Below are 15,649 nucleotides of genomic sequence, written 5' to 3'. Positions count from 1 at the left end.
ATCATACATCATCAATTACCAATATCTTCTTGCCCACATTGAGACACCTATTGAATTTGACTGCTTTACATGCGCTCCAATGTAAGCCAAATAGCAAAATGCGGAAATGTTGTTTTTAATGTAAAAGATTACATTTTACAATTTACATCCATAGGCCTTTTATTTAACATTGTATACATTCAAACAATGCTATTGGTTGATGAAACAAAAAAAGGGTTTGCTTCAGGTGAAGCTTGAACTCACAACCTCGGCATAGCTTAGCATATACTGACATATAAGTACCGTGCGCTAACCGATTATGCAAACTGGAGCATGTTCCTGGAATGATTCATCTTCTTCTTGCCCCAATTGCCCTCCAACTCTGCTCTTTTAATCTCTGACATCCAAGTTAGATCATTTTCCCATTACTCCTTTTAACCCCTTTTCTTTTTTTCTGCCTGAGATCTGTTTCATACTGTACATTGAATGTGGTTAACAAAAAGTATTTCTCGTCATTTTTCAAAAACCCAATAGAAGCAACATTTTACAAAGATAATGTTGTTTAAACAATGTGTACAAACAAGTCATGTATTTCTCTTTATGAAAATGTTCTCATGGTTATTTAGTTCATATTGGTCATCATTCATTAGTGAGTGTTACCCATATCCGCTCAAGAGCCATCTGTGTGACTGTATTCAGTACTACCAGCTATGTAGTCATGGCCGAGTGGTTAAGGCGATGGACTTGAAATCCATTGGGGTTTCCCCGCGCAGGTTCAAATCCCGTTGACTTTTTCAGTGGTAACGTGTTATTAAAAACTTCACTGCACTTTGCATTTTGTTTGTATCTGCTTGGCAAAGCAATCTTTACTTACTGGAATATGTGGCACACTAAAGAAGAAAACACTCTGAATTCTTCAAACATTTTCCAAGTTATACATTTTAGGGTGCTGCTGGCTGTAAAACATTTAATAAAGAACTCCATTTCAATAAATGCATTGTCTTCTATTGATAAGTATCTCTATGCTGCAACATAGTGCTAAGAGGTCATTTGTGTGCAATACTTTGCACAACATAAAATAGAGGAGAAACGGCTTACCCCTACAGAAATAACTTAAGGTGACAAAGGATAATGAGCACTTTAGTGTGAGAGTGAGGGAATTCTTCCACTTTATAATTACAGATAATATTTGAATTCTTCTTAAGGACTGTGCTAAGTACTGCATGTATTGAGATGTGTACATTCTTTACAGTCTGCCAAAACTATATTGTTTAAATATAATGGGAATAATCAATGTTATAGTTGAACTGCTTATCACACTACAGCACAAATAGCTTTTTGTTATGAAAAAGCATTTGTAATGTTTTATTGTTATCATTCACAAAAGATAAGCAGGGCTTTCTAAACCTGGTGAAGAAATAAACAACTTAGCTTGAATTTTACTGAAAAATGATCATTAATGTACTGTAATAATTGTACTGTAACTTCCTGAAGTTTATAGAAAATTAAGAAATTAATCAAATGTAAACTTTATGGAATCTTTTGTGAAACAGAATGATTCTCATTAAGAACAAATGTACTTTATACTTTGATATTAAATTCAGAGACAGAACATGTTATATTAAAATCAGATTAGTTATTTGGGGGGGTTCAATATGATCTTATAGGGGTTCTGTATGTTTTTGTCTTGCAGATTAACAATATTGAATACCTAATTCTTGGACATGTTTATTTTGTTGATACTTTTGCCATAGTCTGCATATTGATAGTTCCCTCTAGATACCCAAGAGATCAATGTTGGTATCCCTCCACCCTTTGTATGTCAAAATTGATCAAAAGCAGAAAAAAACAAGATAAATGCTGCACACCAAAAACTGAAAACTGTAACTGAAACTTGTTGTTACTGGTGCTCTTGATCCAGGGGAGTCCCTGTGAATGACAGACTCCAAAGTCAGCAAAAAAAACAGAGGGTTCAGGGCTCTACGGATTTAAAGAATTTATTAAATCAAATACACAACGTTTCAACCATCAAAAAGTGGTCTTTCTCACTTGAGAAAGACCACTTTTTGATGGTTGAAATGTTGTGTATTTGATATAATAAATTATTTAAATCCGTAGAGCCCTGAACCCTCTGTTTAAAATTGATCAAAAGACATGATTTTTTGAGTGAGTTGCAAAGTTCAAATGTGTTGGAATATTTTATTCTATGCTTAAGGCATTTAAAATATCTTTAATATTAACATCAAGCCTTGTTCCTTCATATTTACTTTAACTGTGTTACTCAAATCTTCAATGTGGTTTTAGCATGTTTTCCTTTAGCTTGCTATGTAATTGGCAAAAAAAAGAAGATTCTTTATTCCTCTTCTATGTTGTCATTTATGATTGCCCACTCTGATAAAGCATAAAGCATAAAGCAAGTAAAACTGAAAGAAAAGGTGGTCGTACATGCAAAACTTCTTTCAGCACTCTTGGTTTCTACCACATACAAGATCCACTCGCCTATAGCAATAAGAGAATTTATTCAATTGAAGACTCTGGTGAAATAGCATGGGGTTGTGCTACAGTGAGGATTAACTCTTAAGAGGGATTTATATTTGTTTGGATTTAAAAACAAAACGTAGAAAGCTTTTGTTCCACCACCGCCATTCAGGTGCAAATTGTGTTTGAAAAAATATTTCAGGCTTGATTGAAAGGTAGAATGTGACTCTGCTAGGGTGAATTTTAACTCTTAATGAGGTTTTGTATTGAGTTTAGATTTGTTTATTAATCATTCTCAGGGGGTAGGTGGAGGAAATGTAATAACAACAGATTATGAGAGAGGTGAGAAGTGGTTTACATATGGTGAACAAGATACGAATGTGAGAGGTGAATAGTTGGGTTAAGAAGGGGGGATAGGCTGACCCCTACTTAGTACAGATAGACAGGATGCTCATTAAAGATTGCCTTTTTAGGATATATACATCTGGAAATATATGTATCCTCTAGACCCAAATAATGGGTAGCATTGGCTCCACTGGTGTATTTTGGTTTGAAAAAAGGAAGAATTTGCTTGGACAGCTCTCATTTTTTTATTTTTTTAAATCATACATCATCAATTACCAATATCTTCTTGCCCACATTGAGACACCTATTGAATTTGACTGCTTTACATGCGCTCCAATGTAAGCCAAATAGCAAAATGCGGAAATGTTGTTTTTAATGTAAAAGATTACATTTTACAATTTACATCCATAGGCCTTTTATTTAACATTGTATACATTCAAACAATGCTATTGGTTGATGAAACAAAAAAAGGGTTTGCTTCAGGTGAAGCTTGAACTCACAACCTCGGCATAGCTTAGCATATACTGACATATAAGTACCGTGCGCTAACCGATTACGCCACTGGAGCATGTTCCTGGAATGATTCATCTTCTTCTTGCCCCAAGTGCCCTCCAACTCTGCTCTTTTAATCTCTGACATCCAAGTTAGATCATTTTCCCATTACTCCTTTTAACCCCTTTTCTTTTTTTCTGCCTGAGATCTGTTTCATACTGTACATTGAATGTGGTTAACAAAAAGTATTTCTCGTCATTTTTCAAAAACCCAATAGAAGCAACATTTTACAAAGATAATGTTGTTTAAACAATGTGTACAAACAAGTCATGTATTTCTCTTTATGAAAATGTTTTCATGGTTATTTAGTTCATATTGGTCATCATTCATTAGTGAGTGTTACCCATATCCGCTCAAGAGCCATCTGTGTGACTGTATTCAGTACTACCAGCTATGTAGTCATGGCCGAGTGGTTAAGGCGATGGACTTGAAATCCATAGGGGTTTCCACGCACAGGTTCAAATCCTGCTGACTACGTTGACTTTTTCAGTGGTAACGTGTTATTAAAAACTTCACTGCACTTTGCATTTTGTTTGTATCTGCTTGGCAAAGCAATCTTTACTTACTGGAATATGTGGCACACTAAAGAAGAAAACACTCTGAATTCTTCAAACATTTTCCAAGTTATACATTTTAGGGTGCTGCTGGCTGTAAAACATTTAATAAAGAACTCCATTTCAATAAATGCATTGTCTTCTATTGATAAGTATCTCTATGCTGCAACATAGTGCTAAGAGGTCATTTGTGTGCAATACTTTGCACAACATAAAATAGAGGAGAAACGGCTTACCCCTACAGAAATAACTTAAGGTGACAAAGGATAATGAGCACTTTAGTGTGAGAGTGAGGGAATTCTTCACTTTATAATTACAGATAATATTTTAATTCTTCTTAAGGACTGTGCTAAGTACTGCATGTATTGAGATGTGTACATTCTTTACAGTCTGCCAAAACTATATTGTTTAAATATAATGGGAATAATCAATGTTATAGTTGAACTGCTTATCACACTTCAGCACAAATAGCTTTTTGTTATGAAAAAGCATTTGTAATGTTTTATTGTTATAATTCACAAAAGATAAGCAGGGCTTTCTAAACCTGGTGAAGAAATAAACAACTTAGCTTGAATTTTACTGAAAAATGATCATTAATGTACTGTAATAATTGTACTGTAACTTCCTGAAGTTTACAGAAAATTAAGAAATTAATCAAATGTAAACTTTATGGAATCTTTTGTGAAACAGAATGATTCTCATTAAGAACAAATGTACTTTATACTTTGATATTAAATTCAGAGACAGAACATGTTATATTAAAATCAGATTTATTATTTGGGGGGGTTCAATATGATCTTATAGGGGTTCTGTATGTTTTTGTCTTGCAGATTAACAATATTGAATACCTAATTCTTGGACATGTTTATTTTGTTGATACTTTTGCCATAGTCTGCATATTGATAGTTCCCTCTAGATACCCAAGAGATCAATGTTGGTATCCCTCCACCCTTTGTATGTCAAAATTGATCAAAAGCAGAAAAAAACAAGATAAATGCTGCACACCAAAAACTGAAAACTGTAACTGAAACTTGTTGTTACTGGTGCTCTTGATCCAGGGGAGTCCCTGTGAATGACAGACTCCAAAGTCAGCAAAAAAAACAGAGGGTTCAGGGCTCTACGGATTTAAAGAATTTATTAAATCAAATACACAACGTTTCAACCATCAAAAAGTGGTCTTTCTCACTTGAGAAAGACCACTTTTTGATGGTTGAAATGTTGTGTATTTGATATAATAAATTATTTAAATCCGTAGAGCCCTGAACCCTCTGTTTAAAATTGATCAAAAGACATGATTTTTTGAGTGAGTTGCAAAGTTCAAATGTGTTGGAATATTTTATTCTATGCTTAAGGCATTTAAAATATCTTTAATATTAACATCAAGCCTTGTTCCTTCATATTTACTTTAACTGTGTTACTCAAATCTTCAATGTGGTTTTAGCATGTTTTCCTTTAGCTTGCTATGTAATTGGCAAAAAAAAGAAGATTCTTTATTCCTCTTCTATGTTGTCATTTATGATTGCCCACTCTGATAAAGCATAAAGCATAAAGCAAGTAAAACTGAAAGAAAAGGTGGTCGTACATGCAAAACTTCTTTCAGCACTCTTGGTTTCTACCACATACAAGATCCACTCGCCTATAGCAATAAGAGAATTTATTCAATTGAAGACTCTGGTGAAATAGCATGGGGTTGTGCTACAGTGAGGATTAACTCTTAAGAGGGATTTATATTTGTTTGGATTTAAAAACAAAACGTAGAAAGCTTTTGTTCCACCACCGCCATTCAGGTGCAAATTGTGTTTGAAAAAATATTTCAGGCTTGATTGAAAGGTAGAATGTGACTCTGCTAGGGTGAATTTTAACTCTTAATGAGGTTTTGTATTGAGTTTAGATTTGTTTATTAATCATTCTCAGGGGGTAGGTGGAGGAAATGTAATAACAACAGATTATGAGAGAGGTGAGAAGTGGTTTACATATGGTGAACAAGATACGAATGTGAGAGGTGAATAGTTGGGTTAAGAAGGGGGGATAGGCTGACCCCTACTTAGTACAGATAGACAGGATGCTCATTAAAGATTGCCTTTTTAGGATATATACATCTGGAAATATATGTATCCTCTAGACCCAAATAATGGGTAGCATTGGCTCCACTGGTGTATTTTGGTTTGAAAAAAGGAAGAATTTGCTTGGACAGCTCTCATTTTTTTATTTTTTTAAATCATACATCATCAATTACCAATATCTTCTTGCCCACATTGAGACACCTATTGAATTTGACTGCTTTACATGCGCTCCAATGTAAGCCAAATAGCAAAATGCGGAAATGTTGTTTTTAATGTAAAAGATTACATTTTACAATTTACATCCATAGGCCTTTTATTTAACATTGTATACATTCAAACAATGCTATTGGTTGATGAAACAAAAAAAGGGTTTGCTTCAGGTGAAGCTTGAACTCACAACCTCGGCATAGCTTAGCATATACTGACATATAAGTACCGTGCGCTAACCGATTACGCCACTGGAGCATGTTCCTGGAATGATTCATCTTCTTCTTGCCCCAAGTGCCCTCCAACTCTGCTCTTTTAATCTCTGACATCCAAGTTAGATCATTTTCCCATTACTCCTTTTAACCCCTTTTCTTTTTTTCTGCCTGAGATCTGTTTCATACTGTACATTGAATGTGGTTAACAAAAAGTATTTCTCGTCATTTTTCAAAAACCCAATAGAAGCAACATTTTACAAAGATAATGTTGTTTAAACAATGTGTACAAACAAGTCATGTATTTCTCTTTATGAAAATGTTCTCATGGTTATTTAGTTCATATTGGTCATCATTCATTAGTGAGTGTTACCCATATCCGCTCAAGAGCCATCTGTGTGACTGTATTCAGTACTACCAGCTATGTAGTCATGGCCGAGTGGTTAAGGCGATGGACTTGAAATCCATAGGGGTTTCCACGCACAGGTTCAAATCCTGCTGACTACGTTGACTTTTTCAGTGGTAACGTGTTATTAAAAACTTCACTGCACTTTGCATTTTGTTTGTATCTGCTTGGCAAAGCAATCTTTACTTACTGGAATATGTGGCACACTAAAGAAGAAAACACTCTGAATTCTTCAAACATTTTCCAAGTTATACATTTTAGGGTGCTGCTGGCTGTAAAACATTTAATAAAGAACTCCATTTCAATAAATGCATTGTCTTCTATTGATAAGTATCTCTATGCTGCAACATAGTGCTAAGAGGTCATTTGTGTGCAATACTTTGCACAACATAAAATAGAGGAGAAACGGCTTACCCCTACAGAAATAACTTAAGGTGACAAAGGATAATGAGCACTTTAGTGTGAGAGTGAGGGAATTCTTCACTTTATAATTACAGATAATATTTTAATTCTTCTTAAGGACTGTGCTAAGTACTGCATGTATTGAGATGTGTACATTCTTTACAGTCTGCCAAAACTATATTGTTTAAATATAATGGGAATAATCAATGTTATAGTTGAACTGCTTATCACACTTCAGCACAAATAGCTTTTTGTTATGAAAAAGCATTTGTAATGTTTTATTGTTATAATTCACAAAAGATAAGCAGGGCTTTCTAAACCTGGTGAAGAAATAAACAACTTAGCTTGAATTTTACTGAAAAATGATCATTAATGTACTGTAATAATTGTACTGTAACTTCCTGAAGTTTACAGAAAATTAAGAAATTAATCAAATGTAAACTTTATGGAATCTTTTGTGAAACAGAATGATTCTCATTAAGAACAAATGTACTTTATACTTTGATATTAAATTCAGAGACAGAACATGTTATATTAAAATCAGATTTATTATTTGGGGGGGTTCAATATGATCTTATAGGGGTTCTGTATGTTTTTGTCTTGCAGATTAACAATATTGAATACCTAATTCTTGGACATGTTTATTTTGTTGATACTTTTGCCATAGTCTGCATATTGATAGTTCCCTCTAGATACCCAAGAGATCAATGTTGGTATCCCTCCACCCTTTGTATGTCAAAATTGATCAAAAGCAGAAAAAAACAAGATAAATGCTGCACACCAAAAACTGAAAACTGTAACTGAAACTTGTTGTTACTGGTGCTCTTGATCCAGGGGAGTCCCTGTGAATGACAGACTCCAAAGTCAGCAAAAAAAACAGAGGGTTCAGGGCTCTACGGATTTAAAGAATTTATTAAATCAAATACACAACGTTTCAACCATCAAAAAGTGGTCTTTCTCACTTGAGAAAGACCACTTTTTGATGGTTGAAATGTTGTGTATTTGATATAATAAATTCTTTAAATCCGTAGAGCCCTGAACCCTCTGTTTAAAATTGATCAAAAGACATGATTTTTTGAGTGAGTTGCAAAGTTCAAATGTGTTGGAATATTTTATTCTATGCTTAAGGCATTTAAAATATCTTTAAAATTAACATCAAGCCTTGTTCCTTCATATTTACTTTAACTGTGTTACTCAAATCTTCATTGTGGTTTTAGCATGTTTTCCTTTAGCTTGCTATGTAATTGGCAAAAAAAAGAAGATTCTTTATTCCTCTTCTATGTTGTCATTTATGATTGCCCACTCTGATAAAGCATAAAGCATAAAGCAAGTAAATCTGAAAGAAAAGGTGGTCGTACATGCAAAACTTCTTTCAGCACTCTTGGTTTCTACCACATACAAGATCCACTCGCCTATAGCAATAAGAGAATTTATTCAATTGAAGACTCTGGTGAAAAAGCATGGGGTTGTGCTACAGTGAGGATTAACTCTTAAGAGGGATTTATATTTGTTTGGATTTAAAAACAAAACGTAGAAAGCTTTTGTTCCACCACCGCCATTCAGGTGAAAATTGTGTTTGAAAAAATATTTCAGGCTTGATTGAAAGGTAGAATGTGACTTTGCTAGGGTGAATTTTAACTCTTAATGAGGTTTTGTATTGAGTTTAGATTTGTTTATTAATCATTCTCAGGGGGTAGGTGGAGGAAATGTAATAACAACAGATTATGAGAGAGGTGAGAAGTGGTTTACATATGGTGAACAAGATACGAATGTGAGAGGTGAATAGTTGGGTTAAGAAGGGGGGATAGGCTGACCCCTACTTAGTACAGATAGACAGGATGCTCATTAAAGATTGCCTTTTTAGGATATATACATCTGGAAATATATGTATCCTCTAGACCCAAATAATGGGTAGCATTGGCTCCACTGGTGTATTTTGGTTTGAAAAAAGGAAGAATTTGCTTGGACAGCTCTCATTTTTTTATTTTTTTAAATCATACATCATCAATTACCAATATCTTCTTGCCCACATTGAGACACCTATTGAATTTGACTGCTTTACATGCGCTCCAATGTAAGCCAAATAGCAAAATGCGGAAATGTTGTTTTTAATGTAAAAGATTACATTTTACAATTTACATCCATAGGCCTTTTATTTAACATTGTATACATTCAAACAATGCTATTGGTTGATGAAACAAAAAAAGGGTTTGCTTCAGGTGAAGCTTGAACTCACAACCTCGGCATAGCTTTGCATATACTGACATATAAGTACTGTGCGCTAACCGATTACGCCACTGGAGCATGTTCCTGGAATAATACATCTTCTTCTTGCCCCAATTGCCCTCCAACTCTGCTCTTTTAATCTCTGACATCCAAGTTAGATCATTTTCCCATTACTCCTTTTAACCCCTTTTCTTTTTTTCTGCCTGAGATCTGTTTCATACTGTACATTGAATGTGGTTAACAAAAAGTATTTCTCGTCATTTTTCAAAAACCCAATAGAAGCAACATTTTACAAAGATAATGTTGTTTAAACAATGTGTACAAACAAGTCATGTATTTCTCTTTATGAAAATGTTCTCATGGTTATTTAGTTCATATTGGTCATCATTCATTAGTGAGTGTTACCCATATCCGCTCAAGAGCCATCTGTGTGACAGTATTCAGTACTACCAGCTATGTAGTCAAGGCCGAGTGGTTAAGGCGATGGACTTGAAATCCATTGGGGTTTCCCCGCGCAGGTTCAAATCCTGCTGACTACGTTGACTTTTTCAGTGGTAACGTGTTATTAAAAACTTCACTGCACTTTGCATTTTGTTTGTATCTGCTTGGCAAAGCAATCTTTACTTACTGGAATATGTGGCACACTAAAGAAGAAAACACTCTGAATTCTTCAAACATTTTCCAAGTTATACATTTTAGGGTGCTGCTGGCTGTAAAACATTTAATAAAGAACTCCATTTCAATAAATGCATTGTCTTCTATTGATAAGTATCTCTATGCTGCAACATAGTGCTAAGAGGTCATTTGTGTGCAATACTTTGCACAACATAAAATAGAGGAGAAACGGCTTACCCCTACAGAAATAACTTAAGGTGACAAAGGATAATGAGCACTTTAGTGTGAGAGTGAGGGAATTCTTCCACTTTATAATTACAGATAATATTTGAATTCTTCTTAAGGACTGTGCTAAGTACTGCATGTATTGAGATGTGTACATTCTTTACAGTCTGCCAAAACTATATTGTTTAAATATAATGGGAATAATCAATGTTATAGTTGAACTGCTTATCACACTACAGCACAAATAGCTTTTTGTTATGAAAAAGCATTTGTAATGTTTTATTGTTATCATTCACAAAAGATAAGCAGGGCTTTCTAAACCTGGTGAAGAAATAAACAACTTAGCTTGAATTTTACTGAAAAATGATCATTAATGTACTGTAATAATTGTACTGTAACTTCCTGAAGTTTACAGAAAATTAAGAAATTAATCAAATGTAAACTTTATGGAATCTTTTGTGAAACAGAATGATTCTCATTAAGAACAAATGTACTTTATACTTTGATATTAAATTCAGAGACAGAACATGTTATATTAAAATCAGATTAGTTATTTGGGGGGGTTCAATATGATCTTATAGGGGTTCTGTATGTTTTTGTCTTGCAGATTAACAATATTGAATACCTAATTCTTGGACATGTTTATTTTGTTGATACTTTTGCCATAGTCTGCATATTGATAGTTCCCTCTAGATACCCAAGAGATCAATGTTGGTATCCCTCCACCCTTTGTATGTCAAAATTGATCAAAAGCAGAAAAAAACAAGATAAATGCTGCACACCAAAAACTGAAAACTGTAACTGAAACTTGTTGTTACTGGTGCTCTTGATCCAGGGGAGTCCCTGTGAATGACAGACTCCAAAGTCAGCAAAAAAAACAGAGGGTTCAGGGCTCTACGGATTTAAAGAATTTATTAAATCAAATACACAACGTTTCAACCATCAAAAAGTGGTCTTTCTCACTTGAGAAAGACCACTTTTTGATGGTTGAAATGTTGTGTATTTGATATAATAAATTCTTTAAATACGTAGAGCCCTGAACCCTCTGTTTAAAATTGATCAAAAGACATGATTTTTTGAGTGAGTTGCAAAGTTCAAATGTGTTGGAATATTTTATTCTATGCTTAAGGCATTTAAAATATCTTTAATATTAACATCAAGCCTTGTTCCTTCATATTTACTTTAACTGTGTTACTCAAATCTTCAATGTGGTTTTAGCATGTTTTCCTTTAGCTTGCTATGTAATTGGCAAAAAAAAGAAGATTCTTTATTCCTCTTCTATGTTGTCATTTATGATTGCCCACTCTGATAAAGCATAAAGCATAAAGCAAGTAAAACTGAAAGAAAAGGTGGTCGTACATGCAAAACTTCTTTCAGCACTCTTGGTTTCTACCACATACAAGATCCACTCGCCTATAGCAATAAGAGAATTTATTCAATTGAAGACTCTGGTGAAATAGCATGGGGTTGTGCTACAGTGAGGATTAACTCTTAAGAGGGATTTATATTTGTTTGGATTTAAAAACAAAACGTAGAAAGCTTTTGTTCCACCACCGCCATTCAGGTGCAAATTGTGTTTGAAAAAATATTTCAGGCTTGATTGAAAGGTAGAATGTGACTCTGCTAGGGTGAATTTTAACTCTTAATGAGGTTTTGTATTGAGTTTAGATTTGTTTATTAATCATTCTCAGGGGGTAGGTGGAGGAAATGTAATAACAACAGATTATGAGAGAGGTGAGAAGTGGTTTACATATGGTGAACAAGATACGAATGTGAGAGGTGAATAGTTGGGTTAAGAAGGGGGGATAGGCTGACCCCTACTTAGTACAGATAGACAGGATGCTCATTAAAGATTGCCTTTTTAGGATATATACATCTGGAAATATATGTATCCTCTAGACCCAAATAATGGGTAGCATTGGCTCCACTGGTGTATTTTGGTTTGAAAAAAGGAAGAATTTGCTTGGACAGCTCTCATTTTTTTATTTTTTTAAATCATACATCATCAATTACCAATATCTTCTTGCCCACATTGAGACACCTATTGAATTTGACTGCTTTACATGCGCTCCAATGTAAGCCAAATAGCAAAATGCGGAAATGTTGTTTTTAATGTAAAAGATTACATTTTACAATTTACATCCATAGGCCTTTTATTTAACATTGTATACATTCAAACAATGCTATTGGTTGATGAAACAAAAAAAGGGTTTGCTTCAGGTGAAGCTTGAACTCACAACCTCGGCATAGCTTAGCATATACTGACATATAAGTACCGTGCGCTAACCGATTATGCAAACTGGAGCATGTTCCTGGAATGATTCATCTTCTTCTTGCCCCAATTGCCCTCCAACTCTGCTCTTTTAATCTCTGACATCCAAGTTAGATCATTTTCCCATTACTCCTTTTAACCCCTTTTCTTTTTTTCTGCCTGAGATCTGTTTCATACTGTACATTGAATGTGGTTAACAAAAAGTATTTCTCGTCATTTTTCAAAAACCCAATAGAAGCAACATTTTACAAAGATAATGTTGTTTAAACAATGTGTACAAACAAGTCATGTATTTCTCTTTATGAAAATGTTCTCATGGTTATTTAGTTCATATTGGTCATCATTCATTAGTGAGTGTTACCCATATCCGCTCAAGAGCCATCTGTGTGACTGTATTCAGTACTACCAGCTATGTAGTCATGGCCGAGTGGTTAAGGCGATGGACTTGAAATCCATTGGGGTTTCCCCGCGCAGGTTCAAATCCTGCTGACTACGTTGACTTTTTCAGTGGTAACGTGTTATTAAAAACTTCACTGCACTTTGCATTTTGTTTGTATCTGCTTGGCAAAGCAATCTTTACTTACTGGAATATGTGGCACACTAAAGAAGAAAACACTCTGAATTCTTCAAACATTTTCCAAGTTATACATTTTAGGGTGCTGCTGGCTGTAAAACATTTAATAAAGAACTCCATTTCAATAAATGCATTGTCTTCTATTGATAAGTATCTCTATGCTGCAACATAGTGCTAAGAGGTCATTTGTGTGCAATACTTTGCACAACATAAAATAGAGGAGAAACGGCTTACCCCTACAGAAATAACTTAAGGTGACAAAGGATAATGAGCACTTTAGTGTGAGTGAGGGAATTCTTCCACTTTATAATTACAGATAATATTTGAATTCTTCTTAATGACTGTGCTAAGTACTGCATGTATTGAGATGTGTACATTCTTTACAGTCTGCCAAAACTATATTGTTTAAATATAATGGGAATAATCAATGTTATAGTTGAACTGCTTATCACACTTCAGCACAAATAGCTTTTTGTTATGAAAAAGCATTTGTAATGTTTTATTGTTATAATTCACAAAAGATAAGCAGGGCTTTCTAAACCTGGTGAAGAAATAAACAACTTAGCTTGAATTTTACTGAAAAATGATCATTAATGTACTGTAATAATTGTACTGTAACTTCCTGAAGTTTACAGAAAATTAAGAAATTAATCAAATGTAAACTTTATGGAATCTTTTGTGAAACAGAATGATTCTCATTAAGAACAAATGTACTTTATACTTTGATATTAAATTCAGAGACAGAACATGTTATATTAAAATCAGATTTATTATTTGGGGGGGTTCAATATGATCTTATAGGGGTTCTGTATGTTTTTGTCTTGCAGATTAACAATATTGAATACCTAATTCTTGGACATGTTTATTTTGTTGATACTTTTGCCATAGTCTGCATATTGATAGTTCCCTCTAGATACCCAAGAGATCAATGTTGGTATCCCTCCACCCTTTGTATGTCAAAATTGATCAAAAGCAGAAAAAAACAAGATAAATGCTGCACACCAAAAACTGAAAACTGTAACTGAAACTTGTTGTTACTGGTGCTCTTGATCCAGGGGAGTCCCTGTGAATGACAGACTCCAAAGTCAGCAAAAAAAACAGAGGGTTCAGGGCTCTACGGATTTAAAGAATTTATTAAATCAAATACACAACGTTTCAACCATCAAAAAGTGGTCTTTCTCACTTGAGAAAGACCACTTTTTGATGGTTGAAATGTTGTGTATTTGATATAATAAATTCTTTAAATCCGTAGAGCCCTGAACCCTCTGTTTAAAATTGATCAAAAGACATGATTTTTTGAGTGAGTTGCAAAGTTCAAATGTGTTGGAATATTTTATTCTATGCTTAAGGCATTTAAAATATCTTTAAAATTAACATCAAGCCTTGTTCCTTCATATTTACTTTAACTGTGTTACTCAAATCTTCATTGTGGTTTTAGCATGTTTTCCTTTAGCTTGCTATGTAATTGGCAAAAAAAAGAAGATTCTTTATTCCTCTTCTATGTTGTCATTTATGATTGCCCACTCTGATAAAGCATAAAGCATAAAGCAAGTAAATCTGAAAGAAAAGGTGGTCGTACATGCAAAACTTCTTTCAGCACTCTTGGTTTCTACCACATACAAGATCCACTCGCCTATAGCAATAAGAGAATTTATTCAATTGAAGACTCTGGTGAAAAAGCATGGGGTTGTGCTACAGTGAGGATTAACTCTTAAGAGGGATTTATATTTGTTTGGATTTAAAAACAAAACGTAGAAAGCTTTTGTTCCACCACCGCCATTCAGGTGCAAATTGTGTTTGAAAAAATATTTCAGGCTTGATTGAAAGGTAGAATGTGACTTTGCTAGGGTGAATTTTAACTCTTAATGAGGTTTTGTATTGAGTTTAGATTTGTTTATTAATCATTCTCAGGGGGTAGGTGGAGGAAATGTAATAACAACAGATTATGAGAGAGGTGAGAAGTGGTTTACATATGGTGAACAAGATACGAATGTGAGAGGTGAATAGTTGGGTTAAGAAGGGGGGATAGGCTGACCCCTACTTAGTACAGATAGACAGGATGCTCATTAAAGATTGCCTTTTTAGGATATATACATCTGGAAATATATGTATCCTCTAGACCCAAATAATGGGTAGCATTGGCTCCACTGGTGTATTTTGGTTTGAAAAAAGGAAGAATTTGCTTGGACAGCTCTCATTTTTTTATTTTTTAAAATCATACATCATCAATTACCAATATCTTCTTGCCCACATTGAGACACCTATTGAATTTGACTGCTTTACATGCGCTCCAATGTAAGCCAAATAGCAAAATGCGGAAATGTTGTTTTTAATGTAAAATATTACATTTTACAATTTACATCCATAGGCCTTTTATTTAACATTGTATACATTCAAACAATGCTATTGGTTGATGAAACAAAAAAAGGGTTTGCTTCAGGTGAAGCTTGAACTCACAACCTCGGCATAGCTTTGCATATACTGACATATAAGTACAGTGCGCTAACCGATTACGCCACTGGAGCATGTTCCTGGAATG

At 34.2% G+C, this 15,649-nt stretch overlaps 5 non-coding genes across 5 annotated transcripts; all 5 read left to right on the top strand.

The window, feature by feature from the left end:
- The first annotated feature begins 691 nt into the window (after positions 1-691).
- TRNAS-UGA (transfer RNA serine (anticodon UGA)) lies at positions 692-773 on the top strand. The gene has a single exon. It is a non-coding gene; the product is annotated as a tRNA-Ser (tRNA).
- Positions 774-3,749: 2,976 nt separating this feature from the next.
- Positions 3,750-3,831, top strand: TRNAS-UGA (transfer RNA serine (anticodon UGA)). Its single transcript has one exon. It is a non-coding gene; the product is annotated as a tRNA-Ser (tRNA).
- Positions 3,832-6,815: 2,984 nt separating this feature from the next.
- TRNAS-UGA (transfer RNA serine (anticodon UGA)) lies at positions 6,816-6,897 on the top strand. Its single transcript has one exon. It is a non-coding gene; the product is annotated as a tRNA-Ser (tRNA).
- Positions 6,898-9,881: 2,984 nt separating this feature from the next.
- On the top strand, positions 9,882-9,963 carry TRNAS-UGA (transfer RNA serine (anticodon UGA)). Its single transcript has one exon. It is a non-coding gene; the product is annotated as a tRNA-Ser (tRNA).
- Positions 9,964-12,949: 2,986 nt separating this feature from the next.
- Positions 12,950-13,031, top strand: TRNAS-UGA (transfer RNA serine (anticodon UGA)). Its single transcript has one exon. It is a non-coding gene; the product is annotated as a tRNA-Ser (tRNA).
- Positions 13,032-15,649: the final 2,618 nt, after the last annotated feature.

This window comes from Ascaphus truei (genome assembly GCF_040206685.1).
Source record: "Ascaphus truei isolate aAscTru1 chromosome 12 unlocalized genomic scaffold, aAscTru1.hap1 SUPER_12_unloc_2, whole genome shotgun sequence".
NCBI lineage: Eukaryota > Metazoa > Chordata > Amphibia > Anura > Ascaphidae > Ascaphus > Ascaphus truei.
This window is presented reverse-complemented; position numbering and strand designations above follow the sequence as displayed.